General features: G+C 38.0%; 1 long non-coding RNA gene across 1 annotated transcript in view; it reads left to right on the top strand.

The window, feature by feature from the left end:
• Window positions 1–958, top strand: part of LOC149916606 (uncharacterized) — an 83,810-nt gene extending 82,852 nt beyond the window's left edge. The window contains exon 4 of the long non-coding RNA XR_016469455.1: window positions 746–958. This is a non-coding gene — a long non-coding RNA (uncharacterized LOC149916606). The remainder of the gene's footprint in view (window positions 1–745) is intronic.
• The last annotated feature ends 14,983 nt before the right edge of the window (window positions 959–15,941 follow it).

Below are 15,941 nucleotides of genomic sequence, written 5' to 3' on the forward strand. Positions count from 1 at the left end.
ATTTCAAAATTACTTCCACTGTGTGTTAATGTCAACAAAATTGCTTGAAAAAGTAATAGTTAAAAACATAATATGCTTTAAACAGCACAGATAATGCATGGAACATAACCACTGGTTATCTTTGAGCAGTTAGAATCTGGAAATGGAAACGATCTCTTTAGACCAAGTTTTCTCGCTCCCTACATAAATTCTTCAGCTTCAGTATCCTTAACTGCATTTTTTTTTACTTCTTGGGAGATTTTAACCTTAGTCACTTTGTGTGCCAGCCTTTGTGTTTCTACCCATTTTTTGGGAGATGATAGTGGGGAGCATTGTGAACAGCTGAGCAGCATTTGATTTTCACCCTTTTCCACCATCCTCTACAAATCTCTCAGCAGGAGAAAGTTTCTGATTTCTCTGCTATACCTCTATCCCTATCAGATAAGTTGCCTTTACAATAAGAAAGTAATTGAAAATGTCTGATGCATATTTCTTAAATTTCAGTAGAAATTATTTTCATTGATCATATGTATAATTTCTGTTGATTTCATTGGTCCTATATTTGTCTCTGTGACAAGTGTTTGTTTAAAAATTACAGAGAAAGTTGGAATATTCCATAAACTGGACGTGTAATGCTGTTTTATTTTTTAGATTAATTGATAGGTACTCTATTTTTTGCTGAAGAATAGGAGATTTAGACAGTCTAGCATATTTGCTAATGTCAGAGAACCTCTAAGGGTAGAAAATCCTTACTTTACTTTTCTAGGTACAAGCTCTTAGAATAACAGTTTGCTTGGACTGAGCTCTTGCATGCTTAGAAGATGGACCACAGTGCTCTACAGCTGCTTCACTGTAATGCAGTTAAAATCCGCACAAGCAAACGTGAGCAAACTGATTTCAAGTATATATATTGTGAGCAACTTTAAATAAACACATCTGTGTCATTTTAGGTGCATCTAAATATCTTTAAGTGGCAAGATGTTTATAGCCAGCAAAAGAAACCCAAAACATCTCAGAAAATCTAGAGATCTAAAGTAGGCATATCTGAGTCAGCTCAAAACAGTAGCAAACCAGGTTCAAGCGTAGCAACATTAGTCTTCAGGTAGGTCACTGTATAGCCAGAAGTTCTGAAGTAGTCCCTCCAAAGCTGGTGGATCAGTTTTTAACATAGAGCTTAATGCATCTTGTTTATTCTGACTGAAATATTGAAGAATTGGTATTGCCTCAAGCACAATACAATTAGCACATGACTAATGGCAAAAGGGAAAGGGCAATTTCTCATCACTGTAGTGTTGCTCAGACTCAGACATCAGTGAGAGCAGATCCCCCAGCTTCAGACTTGCCTGGTAATATACAAACCTGTAGAATGGCATGTGCTGGGGTCATGCCTTTCCTGCAGCATCTCTACTGGTTTTATTACAGGAGATTCTGTCATCCTGGAGAAATGTCAGCACCCAAATCTGAAACAGCCCATGTGCTTTGTTGCTTTGCATTGCTGATCCACCTGGTGGTGCATTTAAATGGTGAATTATTTCATTTTCTGCATTAACTCAGTCTCCAAATAAAAATTATAGGTGAGCTGCTGTCAGTGTAGCTCTGGAGCTGAGCTGATGAGAAGAGCTCTTCTGAAATATTCTGGGTGTTTTTGCTAGCTGAAGATTTTACATTGTTTGCACACCTACAATGATGTAGATATGTTAATTTAAAGGTGGTCACAAAGATGTCATACCCTTTATTTTAGAAATGACAAAAGCAAACCATCTGAATATAATGATCTGTACTGTGTGGTTATACTTGGTGTCATGTGCTGAGCTAATCAGCTCTTGCTTGGTTTCTGACAACAGCCAGATTAATTAGCGTAAGGGTGCTGTGTTGGAGGAGCTGCAAATTATTTGGGCTGTGGAAAGTACACACTCTTTGTATGAGTAGTGAGATTAGAAAAACAGCATTAGAATGATGAATAGGAAACTAGGATGATGTGAGATTTTCAGCAGGACCCCTTTAGCATTTCAGACCCTTATCCATGCATACAGGCATCTTATTCCTTCCTTTAAAGACAGTTGCAGATCTGATACAACCTTGGTGTTTCTGCACATCTCACTAAATACTTTGAAGGAGTGCCCTGTGAAGATGGAATGCTCCAAGTGTAAAAGAAAGCTCCAAAACAACTCAAAATAACTGGGGACGTGCCTCAGGCTCCCAGGCGTTATATTTAAATGACAAATGTAGAATGAGACTCCCAGATATCCTCTTCTTTCATGTTTTATGCTTAGGGCCATAGCAACTGAAATACCTTGCTGCACTGAGACTTGAGATAAGCTGAAGGAATATTTAATAAGCCAATATGCAGAGATCACTAGGAGTAGGTAGGAGTTTGAAAGCTCTGGTTTATAAAAGTAACTAGGAAATTGTGCTGGTAGCTAAAAGATCAAACGTTCAGCTTATCAAAGGTTATGTTTGAAGTTTTGGGAAACAAAATAAAGAAATTTCTTATTCTAAAATATGCCTCCTGTGGCATATTTTCTTTGACCATTGCACCACCCGTAGTAACAGCTGATTTTTCTGAGTGCACTTTTTAGCAGTTCTGCATCATACAAGATTATTCCACGCTAAACGTTCTGCAAACAGTGTGTAAAATTGATTTCTTGTCTTTATTTGAGGTTGATTAAATGTAAATCTCAGGTTCTTGATCTAATAGTTGTTGGCTTCACGCTCTGGCTGGGGTTCCTTCTAGAACATACTTTGTCTGAAAGCCCCAGTCCTTTCTTAGTCCTCTGTTAATATTGAGAAAAATATTTTTGTTGCTGGATTAGGGCAGCAATTTTGCATCCTGAGTTTTTTCATTTGGTTTATGACACCAAATGAGTTTGTACCTTAAACCAATTTTGATACTGTATTGTTCATCTAGAATACAGGCTTCAAATAATTTTATAGACAAGAATTATAGTAGAGTTGATGAAAACAAGTTATTCTTCCTCATTTTTTGATAGTTTTGAGTGAGTATATTTTTCCCATTTTAAAGAAGAATTAAAAGTATAAACCTGTAGAGAATCAGAGTTGTATGTGTTTTCTTGTGAAAAATCACGTTCATTTGAAAAATAATAGATTTTCTTTGAAGCAGAACCAAAAAGAGTGAAAATGGGGCTATTTCTACTCAGCAAAATGCCAAACATTTCCCTGTTTATTTATAGGTCAAGTTTGAAGGAGACATGGAAGCCAGGGAACGTTCATCTGGCTAGATCCCTAACTTTTTCAGCACTTAAGCTCTGCACTGTGAATAGACTTATTGATTTCAGTGGGATTATTTATAGTACATAAAGTTAAATCATGGGTGAGCTTTGCAGGATTGCAACTGGCAGATTTAAAAGCACATTATTCCAAAATGCATTGAAGAGTTCTCTGTGTTTTACTAAGTGCGCTTTATTACACAAAACTAATCTCCTAGTTATAACTAATCTCTTGGACCTTGATTCTGTTCATCCTCTTTTCAGTAAATGCAAAGTCATTTCCTGAGTCAAGTAGTTTGTTTGGCTTTTTTATTCTTTCTTCCTTAATTATTATGTAACCTTCCACCCAGGCTTCACAGAGCAGGTCCGCTGTATAAATTGGATTAGTCCTCCCAAAACCTGTGGAGTTACAGCTGCTTGCAATGACTAAGGATCTAGCCCATAAACTTAACTGGAAAGCTTTCTGCTGTACAACGGTATAATTAGACTGAAAGACTTATTTTCAAGGGTTGTTACTACCTGAAAATGAATGCTCACCGGAGCGTCATTAGCAAAATAGCAAAGTCTCTTCCTGAGGATGCTAAAAATCCAAGCATTCTGTGCTGTTTGCTCAGCTGGACTGTTAATGTATTGTTTCTATCCTGTGTTACTGGTGTAGTAAAACTGGCCTATTAACTATAACATATAAATATTTTCCCAACCAAATGGAACTGGTGCCTGGCAGCAGATGACTGTCCACCAAGCAAGACAAATATTCATGACTTTTGATAAAGAGCTTTTCAAGGGGTACTGAAGTCTTTCAAAAAGCACATAAATAGCAAAATGACTTACATCTGTAGATAAAAATAAACATCACCAGTACTAAATGAACTAGAGGAAGATTTGTATATGTAATGTTATACAGTTTGTCAGCTGCATGTTAAGGAGTTAAGGCCCCTTGTCTCGCAGAGACAGAGGCCACCTGGCTTCAGAAGGGCCTTGGCTAATCCCTATTATTCTAAGGTGTGCGGGCAGTTGCTCAGGGAAGAAACCATAATGCATACTGTAATCAGACATGCACAAAATCCCAGCTCCATTGTCCCCAGTGAGCAGTGCTTCTCAAGACCTAAGGCATGAAGGCACAAAACATGGCTCTAAGAGGTGATAGCTGTTAACAGCTGCAGGATTGCTGGTGATACTCAGACAGCACCCATAGCAAGCGCCATGAGTAGTGAGAGGCACCCTGCCTCATTTGAGTGAAATGCCTGCATTTGCAAAGGCAGCAAGGGAAGCAGCTTTGCTCCCTGCCCCGTAACTGTGGGGCCTGCAGCACCCCCTTTGCCTGATCTTGCAAACCAGAGTCATGGACCAGGCTGTGAGAAGTGCTGCTTGCCCTGCACAGCAGAAAAGTCAGCTCAGGGCACTGGGGCCATTTCTGGCCTGCCCCATCTGCCTGCTGATGTACATGGCCCTGGGGGTGTAGTCCCTGCGCTTTGAAAGTCCTGGGTCTTTTAAAGGCTTAGAAAGATAGGTGGAAACAAGGTTTCCTTAGTGCTATAGGCTTGCATCCTTCCTGGCAAGTAATCAGATATTGTCAAAATCCTAGTAAGACTTGATTATTGGTTGGCAAAGGTAAGAGTTTTTTCACAATGGGTGATGTCAGCCCCTGCTATGAGCTGCAGTTCTCCCAGCTGTGCTGAGCATAAGGCCCTCATTGCTCGGGACAGAAAAGGGGCCTGTGCCCGTCTGCATCCCACCTCTGCCTGCAGAACTGAACTCCCTTCGGCCGCACACAGCATTCATTTCCTCAGAGTGTGTTGGTACTCAGTGGCAGAGCAGCAGCTGGAAGAACGCTACAGCAGTAGGGTCTGTGGTTTTCTGTACAGATATGGCTACTGTTGCAAAACATCTCATTTTACATGCACAAATTATTTTTGCCTGTACTTAAAATTTGATGACTGTTGCGCATGTGAATGCGAACACTGTTTTTGAAAAGTAATATTCACTAATGTGGTCTTCATTTCAAAACTCCGTCTTGATGTATCATCAGGGTGATACATTCAATGCCATCAGCCAGCACACCATGTTACAAAGCAAATTATAAAGTGATGTGAGTGTGAAAACTAAGACATGCTTTATTAAAAGCCAGCTGTTATCTGAGAGAGGTTTCTCAATCTAACAGCAGAGAATATTTATGCTGAATAAAAATAATGGTGCCGCTAAAAATTATCTGGCCAAATTAATAGTGTCAGTTTCCAGGAGGTTGTATGAGGAATTTTTTGTTTCATGTTTCTCTTTTTCAAGCTCTAATACCATTTTGTCCCACTTTGTGTTCACGCTTCTGCAATGCTTATAATTTGACCACTGAGGGCTAATCTGGTGCATAATGTATAAAGTGAAAATATGTCCATGTTATCCATTTTTATCCTCATTTGAATTCTAAAATAGCTGTTGAGCTGGCTAAATAATGGCTTATTGGTATATCTCTATTTGCCACATACAAGTTGGAACTTTCTATTGGTTACCCTAATCTCCTAATGCAACTGTTTGTAGTATTTTAATCGCAGATTACTTCTTCCAAGAGCCATAAAGCAGCAAATATGTAATATATGCATACTGCCTTTAAATACAGGGAAGGTATGGCACTGAGATGAATGATAGAAGCAGAATTATTTTATGCAACAAAATGATCAAAGGGAAGTTTCTGGAAAGTATCAGTTGATTGAAATTTGTGCTGAGCTAAAAAAAAAAAATCTGCACATTTGTAGAGTCTACTGAGAATCAATTTAAAATGTGAATTAATCTAGTACTGTCAGTCATAAAATCTAAAACTAGAGTGGGGAAGAAAGACTGTATCAGCATGTCAGGGTAGTAAGAAGATGAAATTTTTTCTTCATTGTTGGATTATAAAAGTAAAACCTGCTAGTCAGCTGACTGAGTGAATGGTAAGATATTATCATTAGAAGTAATGGCACTAAATCTTATCACCCATTTTCCACATCTTTCTAGTTGAGAGTATAAGTACTCAAGTTAGTTTAAAAAAAAGAGAAATAGAAGATGTTTCTCAAAACAAAGCTACTCTATTTTCTCTCATCCAGTGGATACATAAATGGTTACTAATGAGAGGGAAAAAAACCAAAAACTTGTAAGCATGACTTTGTCTGCAAGTCCTGGGGAATATTATACTATGCATTATTGTATTTAAATAAAGGAGAATTGGAATACTTTCAAAAGCAGAGACCTATGACATTATTAACACTACTAATTAAATCTTCCTGTCAGGAAGCATCTCAAAACTAATTTAGAAGGACCTCTAGGACCTGCTAGCACCACGCCTGCCTGTGCAGCTGTGCCAGAATGGGCACTTGCTTGTGGCACTGTAATCTTGTACTCGTTTAGCAAGGGCTGCAATGTGCAACACCAATCAGCACCGCCATTTGCTCTCTTTCTACCTGACTAGGCCTGTACATGTTAAAAGCAGATATACTGGTATCAAATTAAACAAGTAAAAAAATAAAATCCCATTTTATGACTTGCTGACATTAATGAGAACATGAGGGGAAGAGGGAAATTTCATAACTTTTAATAAAACTGCCCAGGCATTTATATGCTGCAGTGAAATAGTCATCCTTGCTTCAGCAATTTCTGTTTGCATTACTTTCCTCTGATAACACTGAAAGTGTTTATTTTTATGAGAAAGTAAAGTAAATGAGATATTTGAGCTGGGATCAAGTTCCTTATTCCTAAAAGACCTAAGTTGTAAGTCCCCTGCAATGCCTGTGCGAAGGTCTGCATATGTGCATAGAGCTCGCCAGCCTCCCACATCCTTGCTTTGGGATCTGGTAAAGAGCTGAACTCATCTCTGTCACAGCATTATAGGATATTTCAAGTTGGAAAGGACACATAAAGTTCCTCAAGTCCAACTCCTGGCTACACACAAGACCACCCAAAACCGAAACCATGTTTCTGAGTGTCATCCAAACACTACTTGAACCTGAACATTGCTTATTGCCATGACTGTTGCCCTGTGGCACAGTGATCCTTTCCACAGATGCCCACACCAGACTATTCATTTTCAAAGTCACAAGGATCTGATGGTCTAAAAGCACTGAGTTTGCTGTTTACTGTTCTGAACCAGTCTCCTGACTGCCTTTTTTTTTTTTTTTTTTTTTTTTAACTATACCACATGGAATATCTTGCAGACCATTTCATTAAATCATTATTTTTTACTACTTAATTTAGCTTCCTATTTGTTTATTTTAAAGAGAGAGCAAAATGTAAGTAATGCATTTTTCTAAGGGGAAAAATTAGTTGTAAGATGAGAAAAAGGATTTTAGACTTGTGTAAGCCTGAAGAAAGAAAAAATAAACACTTGGTTACTCTTGATCCTCTAGTGAGGAACTGCAGGAAGAAAAAGAAGCCATGATTTTCTGTGCACCGGGTGTTTATGTGCTTAACAGTATTCAGCTTCATAAGCTGCAATAGAAACTTCTTTTGGTAGGTCTTTCATCTCTATAAACAGCTTACTGCAGCCATCACGGTTAATTTGATTAGTGGCACTCAGACATAAACCCAGTGAAATAGCAGCTTAAAAGCACTTTTGCAACTAGCAACTATATTGGGAGTTCTAATCTTTGTCAGAGATGCACAGGAGGACATCTTCTTCTCACATTTCTGAACGTTTCTAAACTATTTTGAACACTTATGTGCAGGAATGACATACAAAGGGTGAGAAAGATTATCACCTGACAGAGCTTTCTTGAATTAGGTCACTGGAAGCTGTTTCATTTAACAGTTGTTCTTTTTCTTATGTGCTAAAAATCAAGCTTTCAGTCCCCCCTCTTGCATAACACAGAGAGGTATTTCTTGATGTGTGAACGCAGCATGCATGACTGTGGTGTGGGAGAAGGAAAGGCACTACCTATCTCAAATTCCCTCTAAAGGAAGGAGATGATCCATTTATCTTGTATCATTTGGGTTCTGCATATGTTACAGTTAGCATGGCACAATGCTGTAAATTGTCTTCTCAAACTACCAATGCCCGTTATCAATAGCATGCATTTGTTCCTTAAGTTGGATAATGCAGCAGATTTCCCTGCAAAATTGATGAAATGCCCTGATTTTTTGCGTCCTATAGATCTGTAAATTGAAAATATGAAATACAAACTGTTACAGTAGAAAAGGAGAGAAGAGGCAGGCTTTTTCAGCTCATTAGGGGAGGCTTTTGGTGCACAAGGATATTGGCATCAATTTTATTTTTGACACGTAGGTGGCAAAGGCAAATGTTGTTACATGGGAAAGGATATATTTCCTTTCTCTTTTCTGTTACAGAGGAATGGTTATAAAATTAAATTTAAAAGCCGTACCTCATTGTATCTTGCTACAGGAAAGCTGAATGGAATTAGCTTTTACCATAAGATCTCCATTTCCATCAAATGACAGCGTAGTTTTAATAATCACTGGTTTATTGTGTCTGCTAAAATGATCAATAGTGAAACAGTTAAAGTGAAGGTATTTAAGCACTGCCACTTGATTTTACAGTTAAGACCTGCTGAGATATATTCAAGCTGCTAGCATGAGTTGCTTTCAAAAATGAAAATATACATATGTTTAAATCAAAGTTTAACTTCATTGACTCAACAAATATTAGGAAAGTGAAAACTAACCAGCAGTTAATATGATGGAACAATCTTTTCATCTCTATGAAATGTGAATTACACATGCTGCACAGGATACCTCTAGATCCAGATGGGTTTACTATGCAATGAGCTGTCTTCCAGGAGCCATGTGTATCTGAGACTAGTTACATATGCTATGGCATGTCTGATCAGTAATTTTGATCTGAAATTTCTCTGTGGTTTTTATGCAGTATGTCCTTTCCATGAGTATCTAGAATTGACTTTCTAATGTTATGTGTTTAATTACTCACCTATTAGTACTTCTATCAGCCACAACAGGCATACTACTTGATTTTCTATTTGATGTGAACTAAACAAGTTAATATGCTCAAAAGTTTTGATAGCATATATGGTAGATTGTATGGTTGTACTTGCTTTTGTAAGCACATGTTGCTAGCAAAAAAAAGAATCTTGTCCTTGGCAGCTGGCTTTTCCCTACCAAAAAGTTCATAACTTGGATCTATTTTATCTGAATAGATTCAGAATACTTTATCTAAATACATTCTTGGTACATATGAAAGATGTTTTGGCTATGTTTGTCTATTTATTTTAGATAAACTGTAGCTTAGAAAATTCCATCTGATTCACGTGCTAGCTGCAGTCAGATGACGATATAAAACCAGAGATTCTTTAAACAAAGTATTCAAACTCTCTGATCAACTGCACTCTGCTGTCTGACTAGCAACAGTTTTAGCCATCTCACCATTCTCTGGGAAAGCAGGAGAGTCTGGATGAATGAAAAACTGAGATCAGGTAAACAACAGTGGCATGTGGCTACCTGGCCATGTCTTATTGAAATACATGTGGATTTACACTGGTTTATTATATTGCAGTGAAACAAATCATTCAGTCCTATAATCAGTTTATGACTAAACAAAGATTGTGGCATTATGTTTGTCAGTAATAGCTGCTTTATATGTTTGGATTTTGCTGCACAGCTCAGTTTCAGGAGTCTGAGCAAATGACAGTGAAGTAATGTAAAATTGGATGGCTCAAAGGACTGCTTAATAAGATACAGAGTATCTTATCTCTAAATTGTATGTGTGGACTTAATAGGGCCCGCATGTTGCGGCAAACAGTCATGCAGACACCAGAGCAAAGTTTCCTGGCTTTTTCAGGAGCTACATACTCCAGTCCTACTGATGTTGATGGAACAGCAGAAGCCTCAGTTTCTTACAAATGACTTGGTATTGTACTGAAAAATGTAATTTAAACGGCCTGGTTTTCAACTCACAGATGTATGGAATTGTACAATTTGTACAACTTGTAAATCTCTCTCATAAGACAATTTATATTTTAGTCAGTGCTAACATTGCCAAGGTCCCCTTAGTACCAAGAAGATTCTTGATCTATTTGGAAATCCCGCAGCTTGCTCTTCTTGTTGCTTATCAGCTGCTCATTACAGAAGAGGGCATGGTGTGGATGGGGCAGACTGACTTCTTACTCTCAGACTCTCTGCCAGCATCAGAGGAAAGGTTACATTTCAGAAGTTTGTAAGGCCTGGCTTGCCTTTCTGCTCACACCGGGGATTCCTGGGGTCCCTGTTGACAGACAAAGTACAGTGTTGCAAACATCCATACTTAGAAGAAAGAGAGAAGTTTTCTCTCTAGAGCTCTTAGTCTTAGTCCTCTGTGGGTACTGACCACAGAAAATTTAAGATGAAAAGGAAACAAAATATTTACCGTGAACCGCAATGCTTAGTGAACACTGCTGCTGCCGAAGAGAGATGCCATCAGACACCAGTTTTGAGGACTTCAAAAGCTCTTTCATTAGAACACTGAAAAACTGCTGTATTGAAATATACCTGGCTCTGCTTACATAATCTATCCACCTATCATAATTATGTATTGTAAAATTCAGGTTCAGCAAGTTCAGCATTCTGCAAGTACATTCCTGCTTGCAAGTAAATTGCATGTTTAAAAAGTTACAAGTACAGGGAAAGAAGAACACAAAAATCTTCTTGGAAGAGTTTGGAGGATTTCAAGGTTATGAAACTGATTCCCTGTCTTAAGCTGCATAGAGAGTTCATTCTTAGGAAAAAAATGGTACTTTAAAACTAAATTCTAAGGTGGCACAAGCCAGCAAATTCAGGCAGCAAGCCCATCAAAGAAAGCAATTTTTTGTAATCACAGAAAACCTGAAGCTAATCCAGTGAGTCTGAAAGAAAACCACCTCTTTCCCTTTGCATTTATATAATGTAGAAAACCATTCTACTGAGCAGACAAAAAATCTGACACCAATCTCTTGATCTCTGTCCCACAAACCAAGAATGGTATCCATTAATTACTTCACCTAATACGTTTCTGCACAGTACAATGGAATCTATTGCAGTGCAGAAAAGCACTTGCTTCTGTATTTTGCTGCTCTACAATTAAGCAAAAAGCCCTTCAAAAATTCTCTCTACTCACATACATATGTACTATCTTATGGGTACGTATATGCATGCATATAACAACTGCTCCCCGTGTTGCACTCACAGTGTGTTGACCTGTTTCCCATTTATGAATAAGGGGGATTCTGCATACAATAGGGATAAAATATGAGATTTTCCGTCACCCTGAAGAGCAGTTTTTATGAAAGGCAGAATTTGGGAACTGCAGAAACTTTGAAGAGCTGGGAAATACCCATTTCTTCAGCAGAAATTTTTGCTTTATCTTTCTGCTATCTTGTTTTAATTCTTTCTGCTTGTTAAAGAATGTCTCTCTGTCCTGTTTGGGTTCTATAGTTCCTAAATTATTGCTTCTATCTGTAGCTACAGTAGTGCATTGTTACAGTGTCTGATTTGCAGGGGAAAAACAATGGCTGTGGTTTTATTTATTTATTTTTTAAAAGGAAGCAATTTCCATACTCTTACTGATTCTGTCTGGGAATATGTAAATATGAAGCTAGTAAGTTTAATGAACCTATGGGATATCTGTATGAGGAGAAACTGAAATTGCATGGAGCTATGGAAATGTATGTTATCACATGCTGGCCCACAACACTTTTTCAAGGAAAAATGAAAGAATTTCATCTCAGAGGTTTTGAACCTCTGGCTGGCTGCTGCAGAGCCTTCTTTAGAGGGCAGCCCTGGGCTGCTGCACCCTTCCTGCCCCAGCAGCATGCTGCAATAGGACAGCTTAGTTATAAAAACCCTGCAAGAGCGGTGGTAAAATAACTCTCTTCTGTGCATGCAGCCCTGAACATCAGATGCCTGCAGAGGCGAGCACGTAACACCCAGAGGCACGTAGGCTGATTTTGATGATAATCTGAGGAGTGCCCTATTTAATTTACCTATTCAGTAGCAATAGTTAAGGAGTCAAACTCAGATGAAAGTGTAATTCAGTGGTACTTCTTTCCTGCTTTTAATGAAAGCTGAAACAATATCCACCTGTTGCAGAGCATACTTGAGTATTTTCAGTTATTATTTCTGCTCCATTTAAGGAGCTAATACCATGCTTGAGGGAAAGTATTAATCATGCATCGAGTAATACTGGAATTTGGTTAGTAGCAGGTTAGTTCTTGTTCATAGCAGATGCTCTTTGTAGTAGAGAGGCTTGGGAGGCAAATTCACAGTTAACAGAGCAGTCTCCTGTTGTTGCAATTGTTCTTTTGTTCTCTCGAGTCAATCTGTGTTATAGTCATGCGGGAGTACAGCGTGACTAACACACTTCGAGGAGACTTCTTTCTCCTTTCTGGAGCTCAGCGTGTGGAGTAGTGGCTGGCATTGTGGTGAGGGCCCTCCCCTGTGCTCTGGGTGCCAGATCCCATCAGTGCCCTCCTGTGCCCTGTGGGAATCAGCGTGACACAGCCGATGTGAAGGGCACCACGCAGAGCTCAGAGCTCTGTGTGCATCCTGCTTTTCTCTTCTTTTCTGCTAAAGCAGAACCTAACTCAAATGTTATTTCATTTGTATAGCACTGCCCCCAGCCTTGGCACCTCCAGCAAATGCATAGCGATAGGAACATTGAAAGCGATGCTCTTCTGCACAAGATGGATTTCCCATGGAAGTCAATGGATAACTTCCCTCAGCTGCAGCAAGCCAAAAGAGCTGCTGTCACCAACTCATTTCCTTTGCAATGACCCTGCTCTTTCCCAAGTTGTGCCTATTTTAAGCCCAGCTTTCACAGTAATTTTTAATGGTTTTGTATACTTTGTGTAGCAGTGAGCAGAGAAGTTTTTGTTTACATAGTGTAAGACTTAGAAGCCACTGTGGTGTTTATAATCTATGACACTGATTTCACATCTCATCCATTTTATAAGTGAAATGTGAAAATAATTATATTTTTCTGGCATATAAAATGGCTTGCAACTAACAGGAATGGCTGGGGTTATTTTCAGTCTTCTGTGTCAGTGTCATTTAACAAAAAACACTGAAACACTTTCTTCTTGTTATGGCTTTACAAGTGCCAAAGCTACAAAACTACTGCAACTCACAAAGCCACAATATTCTCAACAGCGGTGGTGTGGTTTTGGTTGTGTTTTTTTTTTTTCTTTTCTTGTTTTTTAAATTATTGTTTTTATTTTAATATGATATCCATGGATAGAATCAGTATTTTTGGATTGCTGGTCTTGCAAATAATCGCAATTTGTCAAATTTTGTTATCCACTCACATTGAGTAAAGTTCTGGCTGCAGTACCTTCCATTCACTATGTACAGCAGTGCTGGGGTTGATACTTGATCTCTAGTGAGTAAAAATATTTGACTGGAAGCTGTTTATACTTCTTTTATTTTGCACTAGAAAAGGCAAATTTTTGGAAGGAAGGAAAAAGACAAGACTGTACTGTCCCCTATAGAGTATAGTGTCAAATTGCAGCCAACACAGTGTTTAAAGATTCAGAAGGTAAATGAATACTACAAAAACTCTTAAGAGAGTCACTGCTGTGTCAAAGCAGAGTCTAAGAATGGCAAAGTTAGGAAGTATGTAATTTCCTAAGAAGTATTTGTGACTTTCTTTGAAAAGAGACAAAGACTTAAGATTTGTTTATTTGGGATCTTCTTGAGAGCAGAATGTGTTTTAATTTTGACGTAATTTCCATTGTGAACATCATCTTTATAACCCTCTTGATTACAACTCTAGAAATGATTGGTTCCTTAGGGCAGTGCTTTGATGAAGTTTGCACTGCAGTTGAAAAGTCTGTAGGATAGTTTTCCATTGAACATAGACTTCAGATTACATATCTGGTGCAAATGTCATAATGAATATTAGGACAACAAATTTGGTTGCATACCTAAATACATTTAAACTAGAGAGCTCCAGGCTTGCCTTTACGTCTTTAGATATCTATTATACATCAAAGGGACATGACAGTTGTGCTATGAACCAAGAATATTCACAATCACAAGGGGAAAAAAATGATGTGTACTCAGCAGAACTACAGCGCAACTCATTAGAAATTAATTAAGGAACTCACTGTGAAATCCTTATAAAGACAAAGCACCCAAATTCTCTGGCTTAAGCTCACTGCTAGCCTATAGGGGTATCTTATTAAAAGCTGAATTTTTCCCATGGTTTAAATGTTAGAAGATTATGTGAGTTTTACATGATCAGGGATTACAGAATAAGAAACTAAACTTGAGCCAGAGATATTTCTTCTCTGATTCTGAGAAGGAATCTTCAGTATTTATTCCTTTTAAAGTTGAAGAAAAGACAAAATCAGATTTTTCTGTTACAATATTAATACGATAAAGTAGGATGCAAAAGTCATTAAGGGCTTGGGTTAATCAAGATTTCTGTCATTTATAGACAAGTTAGGCCATTATCATAAATTCAGTATAATGGGAGAGAGATCCCTTCAGATTCAAGTGAGCTATGCTCAGTGACTTTCTGAGAACATCATGCAATGGTTCAAGGTCCAAGTTCAGTCCACTGTAACTATGCATCCATATAACTAAGTGAATCATGGTCAAATCGTATTGCTCTCTTTCACTCCTGTATATGTCAAATTTGTCCTTCCAAAGTGTAGATTTTCAGATGGGAAATTATCTATCGATATCCACATCCAGTTAATGTAAGATTCAGCTTTTTTGTCGTACTTGAGGGTGACTTATGAAATAGAAGACTAACTTGAAGCACATACTAGGGAAAAAAATGGAAAGGCAAGGAACTTATATGTCAGATTCACAGATGGTTTCAAACATTCAAACATGTATCAGTGCTGCTAACTGAAACCTAAGGGTTATGTTGAACTTAGTTTCTCCAGTTGTATATGGTAATAGTTCAATATGGTAGTATTTTTATATGGGGTTAGTCATTGTTACAGGAGATAGTGATTGAGCGGAGTGCTTACGTATGAAGACAGAAGTATCACTGGGAGCCTGTCCTCTTCAGTCAGATTTGAAACCTCATCCCCTTGATATACACAGACATTTACTTCTTTCTAGCTGATGTGTTCATCCTAAAGTCAAAAGAAGCACTTCATTGCTTTTTCTTCCTATCTCTCTCTGAAGATTTGGAGTGACTCTACAGAAGGTGTTCAAACAAGGAAGACCTGGTTCTCTGATTCACCAATGAAAACTAAGGTGTCGTCATAGCTTATTACTTGTTCCATGCAAGACATTTATTTAGGATTTATACTTTTTATATAGGATTTATAGGCATCTAACAGTTGGATAGGAGCACTAAGTCTATCCGCAGTCCTAGACAAATGTCTAATGCATTTTTGGGGAACACATCTGGCTTTTACGCATGTGTTTAGCCCTTAAGCATTTGTGTTAAATTAGTTTCAGTAACTTTTTATGTTACTAATCTTACTGCACCTCCATTGCAGGACGTGCATGATGATATAAGAATAAGTTTCACGCAATCCCAGGTCACACGATGGGACTGCAGCTCTCATTCCTTTATTTAGTAGGAGCCCAAAAGGCAATTTATTTTTCATATCATTACAAAACTTTCAATACATATTATTTTTGTCATTTCAGAGGTCTATCCTAAGTGATGGGATATTGTTGGGATGGGATATGCAAAAGATAAAGCTTGTGATATGTTAGTCATCTATCTACAATTCTACATAGAACACAAAGCCCTTATTAAAAAGTACTATTTTGTTTCTTTTGAGATTTTTTTTTAGTAGTTTTATACTTTTGCTGGAGTGC

This window comes from Phasianus colchicus, chromosome 10, assembly GCF_987193195.1.
Source record: "Phasianus colchicus chromosome 10, bPhaCol1.hap1.1, whole genome shotgun sequence".
In the NCBI taxonomy this organism is placed as follows: domain Eukaryota; kingdom Metazoa; phylum Chordata; class Aves; order Galliformes; family Phasianidae; genus Phasianus; species Phasianus colchicus.